This window comes from Elgaria multicarinata, chromosome 1, assembly GCF_023053635.1.
Source record: "Elgaria multicarinata webbii isolate HBS135686 ecotype San Diego chromosome 1, rElgMul1.1.pri, whole genome shotgun sequence".
Taxonomy (NCBI): domain Eukaryota; kingdom Metazoa; phylum Chordata; class Lepidosauria; order Squamata; family Anguidae; genus Elgaria; species Elgaria multicarinata.
Genome location: NC_086171.1, coordinates 103,579,393 through 103,601,844, shown reverse-complemented (window position 1 = coordinate 103,601,844; position 22,452 = coordinate 103,579,393). Strand labels below are relative to the sequence as shown.

General features: G+C 41.0%; 1 protein-coding gene across 2 annotated transcripts in view; it reads right to left on the bottom strand.

The window, feature by feature from the left end:
* The window catches only part of RASAL2 (RAS protein activator like 2), a 254,018-nt gene that overhangs the window by 170,964 nt on the left and 60,602 nt on the right, over window positions 1–22,452 (bottom strand). The window lies entirely within an intron of this gene.

Sequence of the window (22,452 nt, the reverse complement as noted above, 5' to 3'; positions counted from 1 at the left end):
TGAGATGCGTATGAATGGAGTGCAGCAAAGGAAAGAGAGCAACAGCTGAAATGAATAATACTCCAAATACACTAAAGAAAAATATGCACACAGGAGGAGTAAAGAGAGGGGGGTAGGTGGTGTTTAGTCAATCACTGACCAAAGAAAAGCAGCAGACCATTCTGAGGCAAGATCTTGTGGCAAACGAAACATGGAAATGTGCATATTTTTAAAGTGAGCAGGGTTTTTTGTTTTCATAAATCTAATTGGAGTCAGTAGACTGGAAAGTAATATTCCTATCTAGTTAAGTAAAAGAAAAATGGCCACCTCGACAAGTTAAGGAACAGCTGACTATATTAAATTTGCTAAAGAAAACATATCAGCTAATAGACGAAAGCCAAGTTTCAGACCAGATTGAAACAATGTGCTCACAAACCCCAGAAAATATGGGGTTTAAAGTGGAAACGCTGACAGACCCTTGGCAATGATTGCTGCAATGGCAATCAAAATGACTTTTGGTTATTTCAAACAATTATCTAGTTTGGCAGGCTAATAAAAGCAGACCAATCCACCACAGATTCTTGAGTTATTGCCGTTTTATCAGCTACACAGTAATGCTGGCTGAGACCTCTGAGATACTTTCTTGAAGTAAGACCGCACATTATGTCTTTGCACTATTCTAATGACACCTTTCCTTTTTTCACAAAAAATAGGACAAAACAGTTGGATCTTGTTAAGCAGGGGGAAAAACCCAAGTCTCCTGTAGTCACATCTGAACATATGAAGCTGCTTTTATAGTGTCAGACCATGTAGCCATAGCACACAGTCTACTCTGACTGGAATCAGATCTCCAAAGTTTCAAGGCAAAGACAGCTATCTAGAAGTGCTATCCAAGATCTACGAAGAAGCCATGTACAAAGCATGTGCCCAATCTGGTGATGCCAACAAATGTCATAATTAGTTGGCTCATTGATCAAAATTTGTCTGTTCGTAAAGCCTGGATCGACGTATTTTGAATTTGCTATTAAGTCCAGAATTAATTGCAAGCTTTGGTGCATGTGTAGTAAAGTACACACAGATTTCCCCCTTAAATTTTCAATCGTTCCTACCACCTAGACCTCCTAAAAACTTACTTAAAGCGATCTTATTAGCTACTTTCCTTGTCATCACCAGCTGTGCTACTGCTGGAACTCTGACTCCAAGCAGGAGGAGGACTCTGTGGGTCCATCTTCATACTGGCAACTGGTGATGGTGAGTAAAGATCACATCACATTAGCATGCATGAAGACCATGTGAAAACAACCAATCTGAAAGGGGGCACATAATGTGGCGATGCATGACAATATACTACACTACCATTTTCCAAACTACGGCTCCCAAGATGCACCTTGATATTGCACATGTGCAAAAACTTGAATACATTGAACAACATAGGAAGCTGTGATATACTGAGTTAAACCATTGCTCCATCTAGCCCAATATTATCGACACTGACTGGCAGCAGTAGCTTTCCAGGGTTTCAGGTAATTCTAAAGCCTTTTTGTATTAAAGGACAACACTCATCTGAGCTCACATGGACAAATTCATTACTTTCTGAGTATCACAGAATCATAGAATAGCAGAGTTGGAATGGGCCTACAAGGCCATCAAGTCCAACCCCCTGCTCAATGCAGGAATCCACCCTAAAGCATCTCTGACAGATGCTTGTCCAGCTGCCTCTTGTATTCAGCTTGTCCAGCTGCCTCTTGTATTGTAATGTATTCTATTGTGGTAAATTTGCCCATCGTTACTTTGCTCTTTAACACTGCTTGTTAACACTGAGCTTTGGCTCGGTCTCACAAGAGAGGGGAAACATGCAATCCTCTGGCCTGAACTAAAAACTGAATGAAAAACTCTCTCAAAGAATAAGATAAAACTCTCTCAAAGAATAAGATAAAACAGCATTGCAAATGACTCCACAAGAATTACTAATCTGTCTCTACACACACACCTACCACAAGCAAACAGGCAAGTAGCTATTTAAAGTGATTATTTATAAGCCTGGAATAAAAGATTCTGATAGTCATACTCAGTTGGCAGCTTCTTCTAAAAGCTGTGCTGAATGAAAGTTTTTCCCAAACTTTGGGGGAGGACAGTGAAAGATGCTTCTCAGAAAAATAAATATAGATTCACCAGATAATAAATTGACTTGTCAGCTGAGACTTTTTACATCCCATTCTAACATTGCATCAACTACACCACATTTTGGATCAGAAACACACACACACAGCAGAAAAAGAAATAATGGGGCTGAGTTCTAGCCCCACAGTTTTTCCTTGAATTACCTGGGCTTGACAAGTTGCTCCTCTTATTTTTGGGTTAACCATCACAGACAACAGCTCTTGTAAACATTGTGATGTAAGGGAAGTGGTTCAGTGATGACAAACAGGAGGCAACCACCTTTAAAGGCAGGGGTACTAAACCTCAGGCCTGCAGGTCAAATCTTGCCCACCTCAGGCCCCAAGCTGGCCCTTCAGGGATCGCCAGATGACCACCCCCTTTCCCCCAACTTCTGATCATTTGATGGTTTCCTATTTTTTTCCTGCATTTTTTCTAATAGATTAAAATGCCTTTCCTAAGGCTTAGTTACTGGCAGTAAGAGTTTTTAAGACAAAACATGCTAGTATTTCTGGCATTTTGGCCCTGTTCCTTTTGCCACACCTACCACTGGAATGCAACCCCCCAAGAACTTCTCCGAAATTGTATTTGGCCCTTGAGCTGAAAAGGGTGAAAGATCTGTGTTTAAAGGGAGAAAGACTCATCTTGAATTCTGCTAAGTGACTACGAGATAATCAAAGAATGCAACAGTCTGAAGAGTGCGTGGAGAAGTGCATGGCGATTTATTTTCTATTTTGATAGATGAAAAGTGTTTAAGTTACAGGGGAATCAGGGTACCTTAAGCGTGTAAGATTAGCTTTTTGAAACAAGTTAACTGTTCGTGTCGGGTTGGATCCCCAGGTGTATTCTATAATTGGATTTGAATTATTACATATAAACTGTCAAGGAAGGTCAACAAAGTTTTCATAAAATCAGACCATACTTCAGCTGATTTCAGAATCTTGTAATAGTTTATTCTTGGAAGATTTTGATAGCATATAAGAATTGTTATGCTGCCATTTTTATTACTTTTGAAAACTAGATGTAAATTTATTACTGGAATATAGAGGACGTATCATTGATTCTAGATGAGTGTCTTTGGACACTATCATGAGTACCTTGAAGCAGTGTGGAAGATTCCCCCAACACATACAAAATATGGCTAATTTCAAAAGCTAGTGTGTGTTACTTGCAGTACATCATTCTTCGGAAAGCACTTCTCCCAAAATCCTTACTGAAAGGAAAAATGGGGGGTGGGGAGGAGAAGTTGAACTTCATAAGATGTTGAAGGATTTCTTTGTATTTCTCTATTTCCTTGTATTTTTTTATTTGGTTGACAAAAATTAGTTGTCAGTAAAAATGTTAACTAGCAAATGCAGAAGTCAACTAGGGAATGTTGGGAAATTGTGCTTCCAAGTATTCTGAAAGTGATTCAGTGGTTCTCATCCACATCACTGTGGGTGTCTAGATTACTCAGTACCAAACAGAAATGCATGAAAATTTATCAGCACAACTTTGTAATGCAAGCTTGTCAGCAAACCTGTAGAATTCATTACATCTACATTAATATTGATATGTTTTCTTTTAGTACAATCTTATTAAATCAATCACTTAATTGATACATCCTTATATTGAAATAAATGATGTGCTCCCATGTGTACTTTGGTGCAACTTCATTTAGAAACAAACTGAGAATGATCAAGAAGTTTTCGTTGTTTCAAGGCAACCCAATTTCATCTCTGGGTAGATACAGAGCTTCTTCAGACGGGAGGGAGGGAGGGAATCATGTTTCCCTCCCATTGCTTTGCCTCGTGCTACTGTTCCACAATAGGGATGAGCAGCTTCCTCTTCCTTCACATGCTGAAGAAAAAGGAAGTAAACCAAGACCACGGGCCCCATTCAGTGGGTGGTTTTATTGCGCTGCTTTCCTTGTACGTAGCAGGCAATGGCGACACATTTCGCTGTAGGAGGGAAAAAACAGATTTTTGGGGGTCTTTTTTTTAATGGGAAAATGACCAGAAGGAGCGGAAGGTGGACAACATCATGAAAAGGACCTGCGAAAATCAATGTGTGTCCAGTAACGATTGTGCTATAAAATGCTTGTCTGATGATCCTTACAGGGTAACAGTTGTTGCCACTGTCATTGCACTTTTAGGAATAATTAAAGTAGTTTTATTCCAGACAAAACGACTTCATCTGAATACTGGTTGATTTGAGAGTTACTGCAAGACCCACCAGAGAGGTTCTGAGAATGCCAGTTGTGTGGGTCAGGCAGATTTGTCTCTGGCACTGCTATATTGCGAGTGATCTTGATGGGATATCCAATAAAGCTTCATCCATCACTAGAGTCCAAAGAAGGGGAGGTTGGGTTTTGGATGCAATTATCATCAACAGAAGTTTCTTTTGTTACATCTGTGTGTGTGTGTGAGAGAGTGAGAGAGAGAGAGAGAAGGGGGGGAGGGAGGGAGGGATGGACAGACAGACAGACAGAAGGGGGAGGGAAAGGGGCAGAGGGAGAGGGAAAGAGAAAGAGAAAATAGCTTTGTCTGATCACCTACTCCAGAATTGGGATGTTCAATATCACTGTCTCATTCGGCATTCTTGACTGACATCCTATACAAATTGCTCTAGTCCAGAGAATCAGAACTGTTTTGGTGTGTGGGGTTGGATTGCCTCCCACTCCACATCCCAGATGTCAGGGCTCTTAACCCTGCCCTCTGGTATCACCTTCCTTCCCCCCCCCCTTTCTCCATGCTGGAAGGAGACATGGAACTGTGTCACCTCCAAGGACACCCAGGCCGCCCTGTGCTCCTGCAGCTGTATCCAATCTGAGGTAGAAATGGCAACAGGGATGAGGGGTGGTGAAGACTGACACTCGCTCTTCCAACCACCTCTCTTTCCTGCTGCTATCTCTGATCAGAGATGGGAGATAACAGCGGCATTTTCACACTAGCAGGAAAATCCCCACTGTTACCTCCGATCTCATATCAGAGACAGCAGTGGGCACACCCTCTGATAGGCTTCCTCCAGGGGCAGGGCTTGAAGCTGAAGCCTCACCCCTGGAGGAACCCCAAGAGATGGCACATGCCAGACTGGGGGATCCCATGGGCAAGATTAGGCCCAAGAGCTGGAGGTTTTGCACTCCTGCTCTAGTCAAACTCACTGAATCCCCTCTCCCAATTAAACCATCATTTGTGAGAAGATGGTGAGCTCCAACGAATGCCAAGGGTTTGCGGTGCAAAAAGCCACTCCTCCCTCCCTCAAGTGTCACCACCATCAGCTCTTCCACCAGCCCTGCCAAAAAGAAATAATTTTGTTTCCCTTTTCCCTCCCAATTCATTTTTCCTTGTGTGTTGTGTCTTTTTAGAATGTACGCCTATGGGCAGGGACTGTCTTGTTTAACTGATTATTTGTAAGCTGCCCGGGGAGCTCTTGAAGCATAAAATACTTTAAATAAATAAATAAACCATTAGCACCTAAAAATTAGACCAGGGAACTTCAGAGCTTCAGAGATCAAATAGCATTGTTTTCCTCATATCTGGTCCTTATGGTTTACCAAAACAATTGTACCCCTAGCCAAACATCCATATAATCACATCATGATTAATGCGGCAGCTACCACCTCAGAATGCTGACCTGAAAACACAGACACACCTTTTCTTCCAACGCTTCCCTCCCTCCACATTCATCAGGGCAAGTTTGATTAGGACCTGCACAGGGAAATTCTAGGCAAGGAAGGAGTTATCACCGAGTACCAATGGGGAGGAAATATTCCTCCTTTGATCTCATGCTACTTTCATATCCTCTTTGAACCACAAACAGGAACTTCTAGAAAGCTCTGGAAGGTTAGAAGTACAGTCTCTACCTTCTCACCCCATGCACTGCCCATGGAGCAAAAAGGATGGATCTCTGGTACTCCCAGTCTTTCAGAGCTATCTGGAAGCCCTCACCTGTAGTGAGCACAAGCATATTCCCATAAATGGGACTACACAGAATCTTGACAAGACCTTGCTTGTGTCAGCTGCATGATCCAACTGATAGAGACTGGTATCAAACCAAAACTGAACCAACGTAGCGTTTTGAACAAAGGAGGTCTCAGAAAGAGATAGATGGGATGGTGAAAGAAGGGAAGTTCCCTATCATTGTTTCAGAACGCCTCAAAATTGTCCATCTTGTGGCTAGTTTCAATACCTGCCAAACGGTTTACTTCCCAGCAAGACTGCAACAAGGACAATCCCGGAACTGCAAAAAAGCAACTGGAAATATGCAGGAAATATTTCTCAGCTGTCTTCATTTAATTGAAGTTGAAGATATGCCAAACAAAGTTTGGTTCCATTGAAAGGGGTAGTGGAGTCAAATGTTTACTGTTTCCTACAAATTTTGTATCAAAGTATGCTTACTCTAGAAACATTTTTTTTTTTTACTTCTGCCAACATTCTCAACTCAGCCTATGCTAGGAATCAAGCTAGGCACTATGCTTTTCATGAAATACACCCAAATAACAGAGTTGTTTAAGGCCAAATGAAACCCTTATCTATACTAGCACAACCTCTACATCTTCAGACTAACTTACAATAATTCAGCCTCTAATATCCATTGGTTGTTGTAGGATTAATTCACAGAAGAAAGCTTGCTTTTCTCATCTCCTACTCTGATATGACGTTTCTTGCATACAAAATCTCACTAGTCTCATCCCCCCCACACCCTCATGTAGAATCCTACATGTTCTTGTACTCCATTCTGTCAAGGGATTCATTTATAATTGTTTATATCGATTTACAAACTCTGGAAGTCCCTTAAGCCGCATCTCACTCACACACATTTATCCAGTCTGTTCCAGACTTCTGATAACTGAGGGAAACTGCATCGAAAACCTCCTCTGAGGACAGGTAATTCTGCTGTATCTCTCTGTCACAAGTGATAGATGGTTCCTGATCACAACTGATGCAAAGAAGCGGCCAAGGTACTCAACCTCTAGCAGAAGCATTTTTAAAGTCGGAAAGCCATAGCAGTGAATCATGCAGAGACACAGCACACAGCTTTTAATTTTTATGTAACAAGGATAGGCAGCTTATGAACCTCCAGATGTTTTGGCCTACAGTTCCCATCAACACTAACCAACATAGCAAATTGTGATGAAAGATGGGCGTTGTAGGCCAAAACAACTGGAGGGCCACAAGTTGCCCAGTTCTAATATACTGGCAGTTCTCTTGCAGCACATACTTGTGGAAATAACTGAAATGGTATAGGCCTTCCTGACTTCAGTAAGTCTTTTCTCAATATATAGGATTTAGCTTTAGTCGCTTTCAACAACTGAGAATACAACCCACTTATAGTAAGGAAGAACTGATGGCTTTTGACATGTTTTACTAGTGCTTGGTTTCATGCAAACCTCAGTTCACAGCCCTGACATGGGAGTTTTTTAAAAACTGGTAACCAACGTATTTATCACCATGCATGGAATCTGCCTCCCGCAGCTTCAGTTCCCAAGAGAGTCTGCTGTCTGCTCGTTGTCATTATTGCTATCCAAGCATTTTATAACAATGGAAAGAAATACTTACTGCCAGTTTTGAGCAAGAAGAATGAAATCATTCTTTTCGTACAAGAACAGGGTCAATGTAGATGTATGCTTTTGCTAATTTAGTAGAACTCTTAAGTGGACTTGAAGTCAAGAAAGCCAGTGTTTAATCAAGATCTGGTGTTCATTGGAATAACCAGTAACCATAAATAGTGACTGAAACTTTCACCAATTTAAAAGGAAGTCCTTTCTTTTTGTACAATCTTTTGGTGCAGATACCAAAAGGTGGTATTCAGATTAAGACAACCAAGTGATTCAGAGGCACATATCCACTTTCACAACGGACTATAATGCCGGCAGAGCAGCTGAAATATCAGTCAAGAGAGAGAGAGAACTAAGAATCATTCCTTCAGTTTCAAAATATACTCTTTGAGGTAGAAAAACCCAAGGTTGAAAAAAAAAGTTATTTTATGGTGTTTTATCTAATCTAAATAATAACTAAAAATATTTCAAGAGCTGGTCTTATTGCTACAATTGTATTGTGCACCAGCTTGAAAAACTGGATTGGTAAATCAGTGGCAATCTCAAAAATGCTATCCATATATTCAATTAATGGTACGCCGAACAAGAGAAACTTAGAAAATGAAGCATTTGCTGGAACAAAAAATTCAGAATACCAAGATTTGTTTACATGGTCAATAATTAATGCCCTAACATCCACTTCCTGTCTCCTATCTGTGGAACCGTCTGTTTCCCTGCTGTGATATTTACTGTAGATAAGTTTGCTTCTTCTTGGGTTAGTCTACAAAAATCACACCTGACAGGCTCCAGTGATTGCTACAAAGAGGCCAAGTAATAGCGTAACCTTTTAAGACATACCTCTCATTGATATCAACACTAAAAAGGTCATTTGAGTAAGAACTGGTCAGATTTAGAAGCTGAAATACGAAACGAAGATATCTCAGAAACAAATGAAGTTGCTAATAGTGCATTTGACATTTATCTCTAAGAACCCGTGTTCACAGATGGGATCAATTTGTAAGTAATCACAGATTTAACTCAAAATTTCTGCACAAATCAGGAAGCTACGCTGGCTTCCAGGAAGACAAACACTACAGAACAGTTGAGTATTTAATGAGACAGATGGTAAGATAAGCCTAGTTCAGTCTTCAATGATGGTTATTTTGCTTCCTGACATCTCATAACCAAAGTCCATCAGTATTTCACTTTCTCTGACTTCAGTTACCATGATACAAGAACAATATAGTGGTTAGAATAGCAAATAAAACTGAACTTTTATTTTCAAGTCTGAATTTTTTTTGCCTTTCGATATAAAATTTGACATAAAATTTTTATATAAGATTTACATAAGTATGAAATTTCAGAAGTAATACCATAGCAAGCTCTGTACTAGAACTGAAATACAGGGAAGAGTTTCATATTTGGGGTAGTGCACATGCACGTTTTCAGCTGTTGCTCTGAGAGTGAAAATGATGTTAACCCAGACATAGAAAGGGCAAATCTGATCCAGAAAGCTTTGGCCTTATTCTGAATTTACTTGATTGACCCTCACTAATATCACTAGCCAAATCTGATTAGTTATGTATTATAGCAGCACCCTCATGTTCATGGCATGACCCACAATTGGCTGGAATGGTCCATGTGAGGGGTGGGGGACCAATGACAGCATTTAGAGGAAACAGCAGCAGTAAACAGAAGTGAAAAAATATTGAATAGTCACAGAGTCATAGAATAGTAGAGTTTAAAGGGGCCTATGAGGACATCAAGTCCAACCCCCTGCTCAATGCAGGAATCCACCTTAAAGCATACCTGACAGATGGTTGTCCAGCTGCCTCTTGAATGCCTCTAGTGTGGGAGAATGCAGGGAGTTTTCAGGAACTTCAGTTCACACACACTCACGCCACCCAAAAGTACTACCTTTGGCCCAAATTTCAAACAGGTGAATATTCAGCACAGCCCTAGCATGTACTCATAGAACTGGTTTGCATGTCACAGCAATTCCTGGGTTGTTTAACCCAAGAATTGCTAGGACAAGTGGAGTATGTGAAGCCACACACTGGTCATTTCTGTTTACAATAAACTGCTTTCAATTCTGTGGAATAACGAAATGACCTGGGCAGATCACACAATTGCTCCTGAGTGCTGTCTCGGCAACAGACTTCGTATAAGCTCATGGTATGTCCTGGAGCTGAGAGTGATGAAACAAAATTGGAAATGGCTTTTGTGCAGATGGAGAAAAACTCCTGCCAGATGCAATGAACCCTGGTGTGTGCCTATGAATGGGCATATTCAGGGGTGGTGAAGGCTGTCCAGTGGAGCATTTCCAGGTTCTTGGGGAGTTATTACTTGCTGGTCCTTAAAACACTATGGATCCATCAAAGGCTTGCTGTGATATGTTTGCAAGGCACTTCCAAGATAAAATTAACTGTTACATAGGGTGAATCAGGTGAGATATCCAGAGCACAGCCCTATCCAATTTTCTTGGACGAATTTCAGTTGGTACAGCTCGAGGATGTTGACAAGGTCCTTGGGCACATTCATGCAACTATTTCTGCATTGGATCCTTGAACCTCTTGCTTATAAAAACTAGCAGGGAGGGAATAGCCGGCTGAACCAGGGAGGTGATCAATGCCTCCTTGAGTGGCCCCAGGCTGGTGAAACCACTCCTGAAGAATTTTCCCACGGACTCAGAAGATCTCAATAACTTTAAGCCAGTGGCAAATGTTTGTTTCCTGGGCAAGGTCCTTGAATGGGTAGTTGCCAACCAGCTCCAGGCACTCTTGGATGAGATTGATTATCTGGATGCATTTCAGTCAAGGTTCAGTTTGAGTTTTGACATGGAAATAGCCTTGGTCACTGTGTACAATGACCTATGTTGAGAAAGAGGCAAGGGGAATGTGACCATGTTTATTCTCTTTGATCTCTCTGCGGCTTGCAATAGCATCATTCATGATATCCTTCTGGGGTGATTGTCTGAGTTGGGAGTGTGTGTGAGGTACTTCATTGCAGTCATTTCTCTCCTACTTGGATGGTTGGCTCCAGAACACGGCCATTGCCTTACACAGCTTGGGACTGCAATACCCAGTGGAGCCCCACTCCCGATACGAACCTACCCATACACTACAGTCAACATCTGAGGCCTTCTACTGAGTGCCTCCTCTGAGGGAGACTCAGAGGGTGACAACAAGGGAGAGGACCTTCTCTGTAGTAGCCCCCTGCCTGTAGACTGATCTCCCCACTGGATTTGGCACGAGCATTGTCATCTTTTTGGCACCAAGTTAAGACTGTCCTCTAAGACACTGGATGGAATTTTAATGCCATTGTTTTATTATGTCCCGGTATCTCATTGCAACCGTTTTTAGCTGTTAAATTGTTTTTAAATTTTGTACGCTAAAATTGTTATATGATGTTTTGTTATTTTTGTGAACCTTTTATTTTTTATTTATTTATTTATTTATTACATTTTTATACAACCCAATAGCCGAAGCTCTCTGGGCGGTTCACCTTGACTATTAGGTGGTATAGAAATATTAATAACAACAACAACCCAGGAATGCCCCCTTTCATAGTGGCAATCTTGGCTTTATGGTATGTTTGATAACTGTAGATCAAGTAATAGGTGGCTAATTGATAATATCTGACTGGTCAACTGACCACCCCTAAGGGATGTATAGTTCAAACCTCCATCAGTATAAATCCACGTAGGAGAACTGTCATCTGTGAAACAGGCCTTTGTTAAGTACAAGGATTTTGGTTTGCTCAAATAAAAATCACAAACAGATCTCTTCTCCTGCCTGCCTCTTCTCTTTGCTTCATACAGTTATGATCAACCACATCCTCCTCACATAGCCTATCAAACATCAGAGTCCTGCCAATGCAAGCAACCTCCATTTCAAGCGTGTGCTATTAAAAGACAGACACAGCAGGCTAACAGGACATTGTACAGTTGACATCAAACACATTGTAGGCTGCAAGTAGGAAGGGGAAGGCTGAACTTCCTGCCCATAAGCAACATCTGTAGAATAATCTCCAGCTATATATAGAAAGTAAGGAAGTTATAACATTGCCTCCAACTAATGTTTAGCTGCCAGGTATGGTTAGGTATTTTCTCCCTCTAAAATTTAAAAGAATTGTCTAGCTCAAAATACAGTGGTGCAGCTTATTGGTGCTTAAAAATGGAAACATTTCAGTCATCTTCATTATTATGGTACATATTTGCTTGCAGAAGTATCAAGAATATTTCATAAAAAATCCCCCTTCTGATCTCATGCTTAGTCTCCATTTCTGCACTGAAATGGGGTGGGGATGGGAATCTGAAAAAACTGAGATCAATGCGTCCATCCATTCCCAATTTAGAGAGACAGAGAATCTAGAAGTTGCCCCCACCATGAATTGTAGAAAGTACAACCTGATTCCAAATGTAGAAGCTACCCTCAGAATTGTGAGAATCTAAGCTACATGAATATCTCAGAAGGAGTTTGAATGAGAAAGGTATTACATGTTTTTCATTGAGCAAAAGGCTCAAAATATCTACATAAAACTTAACCCTTCATCCCAGCCACATGGCAAAGAGCCACTATTTCTGTCAAAAAGATATTCCTAAATTGTTACCATAATGAATCTAATGGTGCAACTGTTAATTTGTGCCAAAGTATATTCTTCCTAGAATTTGCTGAGCAGACCTCACACCTGCCGTTTTTATTTTTGACCTACAGGATGCAAAGTGAATATCATCTGATTACTTTATAGCACTGCCTAGATTATTCACTCTATCTTCTATCACCAGGGCATAGCGGCCCAAAGCATATGCCATGCTAGGCAAGTCACTGCCCTCTGCCTTCTCGGCTGGTTAATGATGCCTGCTTCTCTATCCATGCAATGTTCCTGTAGTTTGTATTCTGCTCAATACTAGCCTAGTCCCAAAACTCAAACTCTAGGGTACTTGTGACCTTATTAACAGCACACAACTTAGCAGATGCCTTGAGGCAAGAAGTTAGCTGCAGCAGTTAAACCTGCTCATTAAAAATTATGGAAGACCTTTACAGCATTCTACATAGAGGGCAATATCCTCATGGGATTGCTACCTGAACAACCTATTAAAAGGGTTGACAAATTATTTATTTTTAAAGGTGAGGGTTCGGTAGAAGATGCAAGACAACATCTAGACAGTTTATGACAGGAGAAATGGGGCAACTGATGTGTGGAATGGGAGGGGAAGCACATATACTGACATATACCTAGGTGGGCTGCGATTGCAACTACCAACCCTTGCATGCTGCTGTATCTCTTGCCTGGGAAGAAGCATGCCTGGAAATATCACTGGCAATACCTCTATGAGAGATTCCAGGCACACAAACTATGTAAACCCATGGCTAAGCATTACTTCTTCCCCTCCAGCATTATCTGCTTATGACAAGAACCTGCAGAAGCAGCAAAGAGTTGTAGTTAAATAAAAGAAACAACAAAGATGGTGGGGTTAGAGGGAAGGATGCAGACTCAAGATTTTTCAGGATAGATTAATTACGTTTTTGTAATCTGGTGAGGTAATATGAAGACTAGAATTTCCAAATGTAAAGTGCGCATTAAAAAGTGGGGGGAAATATAAACTTTCACTGATCTCTGCTAGTAATTTTGAGTACAGGAGCAGAAAGCAGGATTTATTTATTATTTTAAAAGTGACATTATGAATGCATAAATGTTTGAAAGAATATGGATGAGGCTCTATATTGGTGAGAAGAAGGCAGAGGATAGTATATTATAAACCATGCATGGGGCACCTCCAGCCCGCAGAGGCCCTCTTTCTCAATGCTCAGGAGCGAAAAGCTCTGATCTCTGAACAACTGCTAGGGACAAAACAGCGAAATGATTCACTACTGCTTACATCTGACACTTATCCTGCTTACTTGTGAGTAGACATAGTGCGCGTGTTTAGACCTGCAGACACCATTTTGGGATGCTACTTGAAAGTATTGCTGAGTGATTAATTCCTACTTACTTCTGAATAAACACACCAAGGTTTATTCTGTTTACTTCTAAGTAGGCTTAAAATCGGTATGAATCACATTTTGGCCCTACTCCCTTTGCTTCTGGCCCTACTCACAGATGGAATGTAGTCCCTGAGATCTTTGCCAGATTGGAATTTGGCCCATGGAATGAAAAAGGTTCCCTGCCCGTTATAGACCATATCGCTTTCAACATCTATCATTTGACAATGAAAACAAGTGGAGGCAAAATTAAAATGGCATATTATTTTTGGAAGTTACAAATTAAGTCTCTCTCCATGCCAAAAACCCAAGCCTTTCCCAGTTGCTGCTGCTTCTAAGCATTTTAAAGAGGAAATCATAGATTTGCACACAAATACTGCCTTTATAATTGAAGCAGTTTGCTACATTTTGTACACCACACATCTGTATCACAGTATAATATGTAGTGTAAGAAGCTGATCTCAGTGGCTATAAAATTGATTTTTCTTCTAGAGGGGGGCTGCTTCTGGCAAAGAAAAAGGGTGCAAAAGGAGTCTCAAGTCAGAAAGAACCAGAGTATTTCAGTGTTTGAAGTGGAGAGAAGATAAAAGAATACTGATGGCTGCAGAGTGTGTGGGGGTGGGGGCATTTTTTGAGGGTTGCCCAGAATACATCATTGTATTCCTGGCAAGGTTATCAGGCATTCAAAATGGAATAGCTGCTGAATTCAAAACTGTAATGCTGAAAGAACTGCATGGAACAACAGCCTCTGGCTATGCCTGCAACATCATGCGTCATTGCCATGCCAGACATTTTATCATAAAATGTTCCAAACCATTGTGTTAATGGAAAATGAACTCATAGGGTACAAATCTACTGGGGACACCAGTGAGATTTGAGTAGGAGATATACCAGGAGACTTATTTTAATATAAGCCCCACTTTGTTCAGGGACTAAGGCTACAATCCTATACCTACTTGCTTGAGACTAAGCCCCAATGAATTCACTGGGACTTCCTTTTAATCAGGCATGCATAGGATTGCTCTGTAAACTATGAGATGGATATATATATGAGCTTTTTGTCCTGGAACCATCAGCACATACTTCTCCACGACTTGCTTTTCCCCTCAGCCCCACCCCCCCAAAAGCCATATGCATTTCATATCCTGCCCCTCTCTCTCCTCTTTTGGAATGTATGGGCATTTTACTAATACATAATCAAGTATCAGTGTGCCAATTGTATTGCATGAAGAATTCTTTGTTATTTTGACTATGATATTTTTTCACCCAGGGCCCAAGCACCTCTAGGCCTATGAACATGAACAGACTATATATTATATTATAATCAGTTGTATACATGAGAGAAAGAAGAGAGCATACACACCCAGCAGTCATTAAAGGCTCTTTCATGTAGAGCCAAACAGAGTTGTTGCATTATATTTGAACCTGTGTGTTCAGAGAGGTAGGTTTTAAGACTGTCAATATTCAAATTAAATAAAGTAGAACTTCCAAGAAGGGTAGATCTCAATGCAGGAAATGATAGTTTCACTCAGTCCTAGATTTTTTAAATTGCTGATTAAAGAAACTATACATACATAGAACCTACCTAACAAATTTGGCTATAATTAGCTGTTTGCACTTCAAATTACAATACAAGCTTGCAAGACATCAAGAAAGGGAGATGCCAAGAAACAGAGTTGAAACAAAGGTCTCTCTAGGGCAGAACTGTAATCCAAACCCTGTAATCCAAACTGCTCTCTTAACAAAAAGGTCATGCAAGAGCCTTCCTACCCAAGATCCCTTAAACTAAGACATGTGAGAGATCAAATCTTTGTATGCTCCCCGATATTACAACTTTTCCTGCATGTACAAGACTAGCGTGTATCTGTTATCTCCAGTTAAAAGGATCAGGTAGTAGGTGATGAGAAAGACCGCTTCCTGAGATGATGGAAATTCACTGCTAATCAGAGTAGACAACATTGGCTAGGTAGACAATTTAAGTCAGCTTGAGATGTTCCACAAATTAATCGTTTTTAATAAGGATAATTACTTGGCACTAAATATATTTATGGAGGCTCTGATTACTAAGCTTGGGCACATCAGTATACAAAATGGATATAAAAACAAAAAATTCTGATTTGGATTCCAGTTTTTCTCTGTGTCATCATAAGAATAACTATACCAGATTCTTGACAGCTTTTGATTAAAATGTTTTATCAGGAGCATTATAACATAAAATGTATTTTAGCATTTCTAGAGATATAATGCAAAAACATTTAGAAAAGTCTTTCCATTCACCTCCGTTATTAATCACCTCACTAAAACAGCAGTGACTGACAAGGAGATATATGATACAGCTGATGATACAGCACTACAATATTTTCATTTAAGGGCATAAGCCTATGGAGGTGGCTGTAAGCTTCCAATGCAGACCAAGAGGAGCAGTGGAGGGAAGGAGGCCAAAGGGCGCTTTGTAAGCCCAGTCCCCTCCCTCCCTTTACCCCCTCCCACCTCCGAGGTCACTCAAATGGTTCTCTCCACACCGGTTGCCAAGTGGGAGGGGAAGGGTGTGTGGAACTCAGACTCCTGGGTCCAAGGTTGGAGTGCTGACTCCGACCTCAGATCCAGGAATCTGAGCTATTCTATGGGCCCCAGAGCCTGTCTGGGGATCACAGGATAGCTCTCTAAGTGACCTTTTGAGAGTGAGTGAGTGAGTGAGAAAGAGAGAGAGATGGACCATGTGATAAAAAAAGTGCCCGCTGCAAAGGGTATAATGAATGTGTGCTGAGCTATGAAATGTTTAGGTACTCAATAAGTCAAAACCTTGTCCCTTAAAAAGATGGAGAGGCACTTCGGGCAGTGGTGCGAAGAGAATATGGTGGGATGTACACATAGTAAAAGTACCATATAACCAGGCAGTGTGGAAAGTCAGTAGAAATTCTAGTTGTGTTTTACAACTGTCATGATTCCAAGCCCTCCCGCTAATACGTGAGACAATAAAGAGGTCTGCTGTGCAATACACAAAGCTTTATTCAATGAATAGACATCTGTTATTTATTAAAACATTTGTATCCCACCCCATGGCACAGGGCGGTGTACAGATGAATTCAAATGATATAAAACAATAATGTACAAAGCTAAAAACGTATTAAACCATTAACAAGCTAAAAACAGTAGAAAATTTAAACGCAATAAAAACAAACACTATTTGCAACTTTAGCCCTCAAAGGCTTTGATAAAAAGCCATGTTTTAACTTGGTGCTGAAAAGAAGCCAGCATTGGTGCCAATTGGGCTTCCAAGGGGAGGGTATTCCATAACCGGGGTGCCACAACAAAGAAAGCCCTCTCCCATGTCCCATCATAATGTATGCCTCATAATGTATGTTGGTGGCACACAGAACAGGGCTCCTTCAACAGATCTGAAATCTCAGGCAGGCATATACACAGAGAGGCATTTCCTCAAGTATCGAGGTCCCAAGCTGTTTAGGGTTTTAAATGTCATTGCCAACACCTTGAATTCCGATAGGAAGTGTATAAGACTGGTGTTATATAGTCTCTTCATGATATTCTGGTCAGCAGTCTAGCTGCTGCATTTTGCACTAGCTGCAACTTCCGACTCATCTTCAAGAGCAGCCCCATGTAGAGTACATTGAAGCAGTCTAATCGGGATGTTACCAGTGCATGCACTACTGTAGCTAGGTTGTCCCTGTCCAGGAAAGGCCATAGCTAACAGATCAGCCCAAATACTCCAAGCCACAGAGTCCACCTGAGCCTCCAGTGACAAGGATGGATCTAGGAGTACTCTCAAGCTACACACCTGTCTCTTCACAGGGAGTGCAACCCCATCCAGAACAGGTCACTTACCCAATTCCTGGACTCAGGAACTACCAATCCACATAGCTTCTGTCTTATCAGGATTCAGCTTCAGTTTATTGGCCCTCATCCAGCCTATTACAGCCTCCAGGCACTGGTCCAGCACCTTCACCACCCCACAAGGAGAATCATAGAATTGTGGAGTTGGAAGGGACCACAAGGATCATCCAACCCTTTGCAATGTGCAGGAAACCAATTAAACCATCCATGAGAAGTAACTGTCCAGCCTGTTCTTAAAAACCTCCCGAGATGGAGAACCCACTGTAAGGGTAAGGTGAGGGTTAACCGGACCTTGGGACTGGCATGTCTTTTAATTTGTGAATTTTATGGTTTCATAGGAAGAGAGATAAGAACCAGGCAGCTGTATGGGGGAGAAGACTGGAGCCAGGCCGATTGTAACTGTCCTGTCCTTGAATGATTAACCAACCCGGGCAGAGGTGTGAAGACACTCCACGCATCAAAGCTGAAGGGAGGGGGGGAAGGAGTGAAAAGACTGGTATAAAGATATCCCCTGTGAAAGGAACAGGGGTCTGTCGGCTGAGTTCGGTCTGGGGTGATGTAAGAAACTGTAGTTTTAGTCTTTAGCTTGCTTGCTCTGGGTTCTTATACAATTATGCATGTTTTTATAGTTTTATTCTGCTAAACCCATGTATTCCTACCCTTTTCCTATTAAATGGTCTTAAACCTCATTTTTGTAAGCCGTGAGTGTCTGTGCCTGGGGATCCGTGCTAAATCCAGTCAAGAAGCCAGCTGGTTGCTGGGCGCTCTTCCTTTACACCCACAACCTCCTTAGGTAGACTGTTATACAGATTTTACTGTCAGGAAGTTTTTTCTTATATTTTTCTTATATTTAAGGTGGCTACTAGGAGGAGGGCTTTCTCCGCTGTGGCACCCCGGTTGTGGAACGAGCTCCCCAGAGAGGTCCGCCTGGCGCCTACACTGTACTGTTTTCGTCGCCAGCTGAAGACCTTTTTATTCACTCAGTATTTTAACACTTAATTTTAACTTAAATTTAAATTTTACTGTTTTAACTTTGTATTTTAATCTTATATCAATTTTGCTGTGTGGTTTTATCCTGGTTGCGCTTTTTATACTGTATTTCGTAATTGTGTTTTTAACCTGTTGGGTGTTTTATTGTGGTTTTAATTTTTGTGAACCGCCCAGACAGCTTCGGCTATTGGGCGGTATAAAAATGTAATAAATAAATAAATAAATTTAATTGAAACCAAGGTATATGTAACTTATACCCATTATTTCAGGTCCTATTTTCTTCCCTGTGGCACCTTTTACGTCGTACCTGAACACTGCTAACGTATTTCCCCTCAGTCTTCTTTTCCCCAGACTGAACATCCCAAGTTCCTTCAGCCTGTAGTAGAGCTGAGTATCTTCAGCACCTCTTCACACCTGAAAGAAGTGTGTGCTAGGAGCTATTCTCTAAGCTTAATTAGCCCAACAAAGCAAGTCAGTTGCCTATCAACTAAATGGACATTTTCCTGCCATGCCAGACAGGCTGTTACCAAACCCCTTCTTCAGGGAGGGGCTTCAAGCCGTAACCTCTGGTGAATAGCTAGCATAGTGGACCGCCTCCCAACTCCTTTCAACTCTGCCCATTAGATCCTGCAGCAGACTCTGGGATCTGTCAATTCCAATGCTCCCTCACCCTCCATCAAAGACTAAGTTTCCAGGGAGGGGGAGGGGAGGGAAGATGATCTCTAAGCTTGGGTCTCCTGTTCGATAAGCTCCTGGGAAGAACCCTCCTTGACTCCTGGAAAGTCTGAGAGAATTTCATCCCCCCGCTTCCTGTCTTTGCCAGTCTACTTCTTCAGGCTCCGAATCCGATTGAGGATACACAGCAGAAAGACCAGGCCTGATCCCGATACCAAGCAATAATTTCTTAGCATTAGGAGCTGTCTGCATGGAAATATGCCAAGTTTATGGAGAGGCAAACACCACAGGTACTCAGTGATCATTCTGTAACTGCTCAAAGAAAGTTGATTACTTTAAAAAATTGTTTGTGATGGATTCACTGGCTGATCTTGGAATAGTCAATGATTGTATGTAATATGTCCCTAAGATCATCCACTGTAGCAGAGAACTGGAAATTGGCCAAAGTTACAAGAGCTTTGAAAAGGGATCTAGGGTGAATCCATGAAATTACAGGCCATTTAGTTTGAAGAGCAAAGTGTTGAAAACTTTATCAAAGGTAATTAATCAAGCATGTAAAAGAGTTACAGAAGAAGAATCAACATGTATTCTGTTAGTAGATAGATATTCACTTTTTAATACTTTGGCTTGCTGTGTAATCTGTGGCTTGCCTCACTGCTTTTGTCATTTGGAGTCATTACTTGCATGCACTTTTAGTTCCCACTTTCTGCTTTTGGAACATATGAGTGTGGACTGTACTGATGTTGGCACTGTTTGCCAGTTCTAACCTCATGTATCCTCCAAGCCTCACCCATTCATGTGCAGCACTGGTATACAAAACTGACATAGCTAGATTGTAAGAAGGAAGGTTGATGGAAAATCCCTTTCACAAAAAAAAGGTATTTATTTGTTAGATATTGGCTTCTATTTATGGGACAAGCTGTAACATTCAAGTACTTTCCTACGTTATAGATCTATGCTATGTGCTAAAAATAATTATTGTTGCAATATTATTTAGTTAAATAATAAAAAGTTTGGATTCTAGTACTGAACTATATTTCTTCCTCATAGTTACAGTCCAAATATAAACAGATCCACATTTTAGTAGCTGCAAGCTAGGGATTCTCCATTTTTAAAATGAAGAACAGCAGTTCAAACACAGATGCACACAAATTACAAAGTGCGTGCAAAACCTTGCTACCAACAGGTCTAAAAATAAAACTTGAGGTGGGGAGGGGGAAATAAGAAGTAAAATTCAAGGTTCGTCTATGTATTGTTCACTCACAGGAGTTTCCAAAGACTAGTGTGGCAGTCTTCACACCCCTATCCAAGTGACACAGGCTAAAGGAATCCTAATTGACCTGAAAATGCAGTGTGATGCCTTGGAATAGGAGGCTGCCAATGTACTTGGGAGGGTTTCAAACAAGTGCATCATTGATCAGGTATGCATGCGTTGGTAATTCCCACAGACAGGCCACATGACTGACTGAAGGCAAAAAAGCACCACAGAAACCCTGAGTCAACGTCTGAAAAAGAGTATTATTAAGGCCTGGGAAAAGTGTCCTATTGTAAAAGCCATCAGTAGTATAAGATTTCTACATCAAAACAGGAAACTGGAAGGAGAGGAGAAAAGAATATCTTCAATCAGGATTTTGTTGGGAGGAATCTCACCAGAAGCAAGATACTGTCCCGTCACAGCAGAAATGGCTTCTCAGAGTAGAGAAAATTCTGCATTTAACTATAGTTTGCACATACAAGACATACTTCTTACTCTGCAAATCACAGGGCTGAATGGTGGAAACCCAAAATCTAGCTCGTCCCAAAGTCACAGTGGTATCTGGGTAGGTCTGCCTGATGCAATATCTGATCACTCCCCCAATCCGCTACTCTGAAGAAGGCACTAGGGGAAGGAAGCTCTCCTAAATCCTGGATCCATCTTCCTTCTTGCCCCATTCTCCTCCTTCCTTTTTCCACTCCCCCGCCTTTGATACAAGGTCTAATACTTGCACATGTATGCACAAGTACTATAATTAGTGATATCTACCTCACAATGTTATTTGGGGATTTTGAAGTCAACAAGCAGATCAAGCAGTTTTCATTTGCCTTAGTCAAAGATAGAGGCCTGGAACATTTCTCCTTGTGGCTGCAAATATTTCACATCAGTGAGGCCGTTTTGCAGATACCCTATTTTTAAAAATTAAATTATTTTAGAGCACTTAGATATAAATGTTATCTTGAAATCAAAAAGCACAAGAGATGGTTCGGAGATTTTGCAAGCGTTTGCCACTATTAATGGTGCAAATCTGATCACTAAAACAAGTTAGTTTACAACTTATTACTGCATCAAAGAATATACCTTTTTTTTAAAAAAAATAACTTGATTTTTATAAATTTAAGAAATAGTACACAATTCTCATTACCTGTGTCAAGCTGCAGCAGCAGTACATTAGCAGTGCTTCCAGATGAGGCTTTTAATGTGTAATTGCCATACACAGAATTTTACAGGGTGTCCAGATGACTTTTGTCACCCACTTGCAATTCTCCTGTGTTTTTCCACAACTTCAGCTCTCTTTTTCCTTACCAAGGAAAATCCGTTGAAGAAAAAACAGCATACCTGCACACACTTTGGGGTCATTAGTGCTAGGATCCCTATCTGGAAGCACCCTAACAATGGTAAGAAGTTGGACAAAATTTACACACATGCACCTCTCCTTTCCAGTCTACTCCACTGTTCTACACTGTTCGAGTTTTCTTATACTGTCCTCTGCCTTGCATGGCCCAGCTCCACCTTCACATAAGCACAGAACAACAACAACCCTGTATCTTTGCACATGTGACTAAGTCAGAAAAAAGTGATAATTGAACACCCAGAACTTTCAAGAAGCAAGAGCTGGTAGTTAGGCTGGGCAGAGCCATTTTTATGAAATAAAAACTGAAATGAATGCCCATATTTGACGGTCGGTAACTTCATTTTGATGAGACCTGAATCTGAAATTTGAAGGAAGAAATAATGAGCAAGAATTCCTTTGACACTTCTACCTGACAAGGCCAGTTCTCAGTATGAAATGTATTCTGGTAGTCCTCCTCCTCTGTTAGTGGTTGCTGGTAGGCTTACCAGGTAGTAGTAAGGCAGCCAAACACTCAGATCAGTTGGATCTATCTGCCATTTAAATTTCCCACATCAGAGGGATTCTGGGAAATTAAAATGGTGATTATACGCAACCTGCTCAAAGCACAAAGCCTTAAAAAAAAGCAGCCAAGGCAGGTTACAAAGATGAGTCCTGCCACGATGTTGGGGCCTTGGCAGATGCCCAAGAA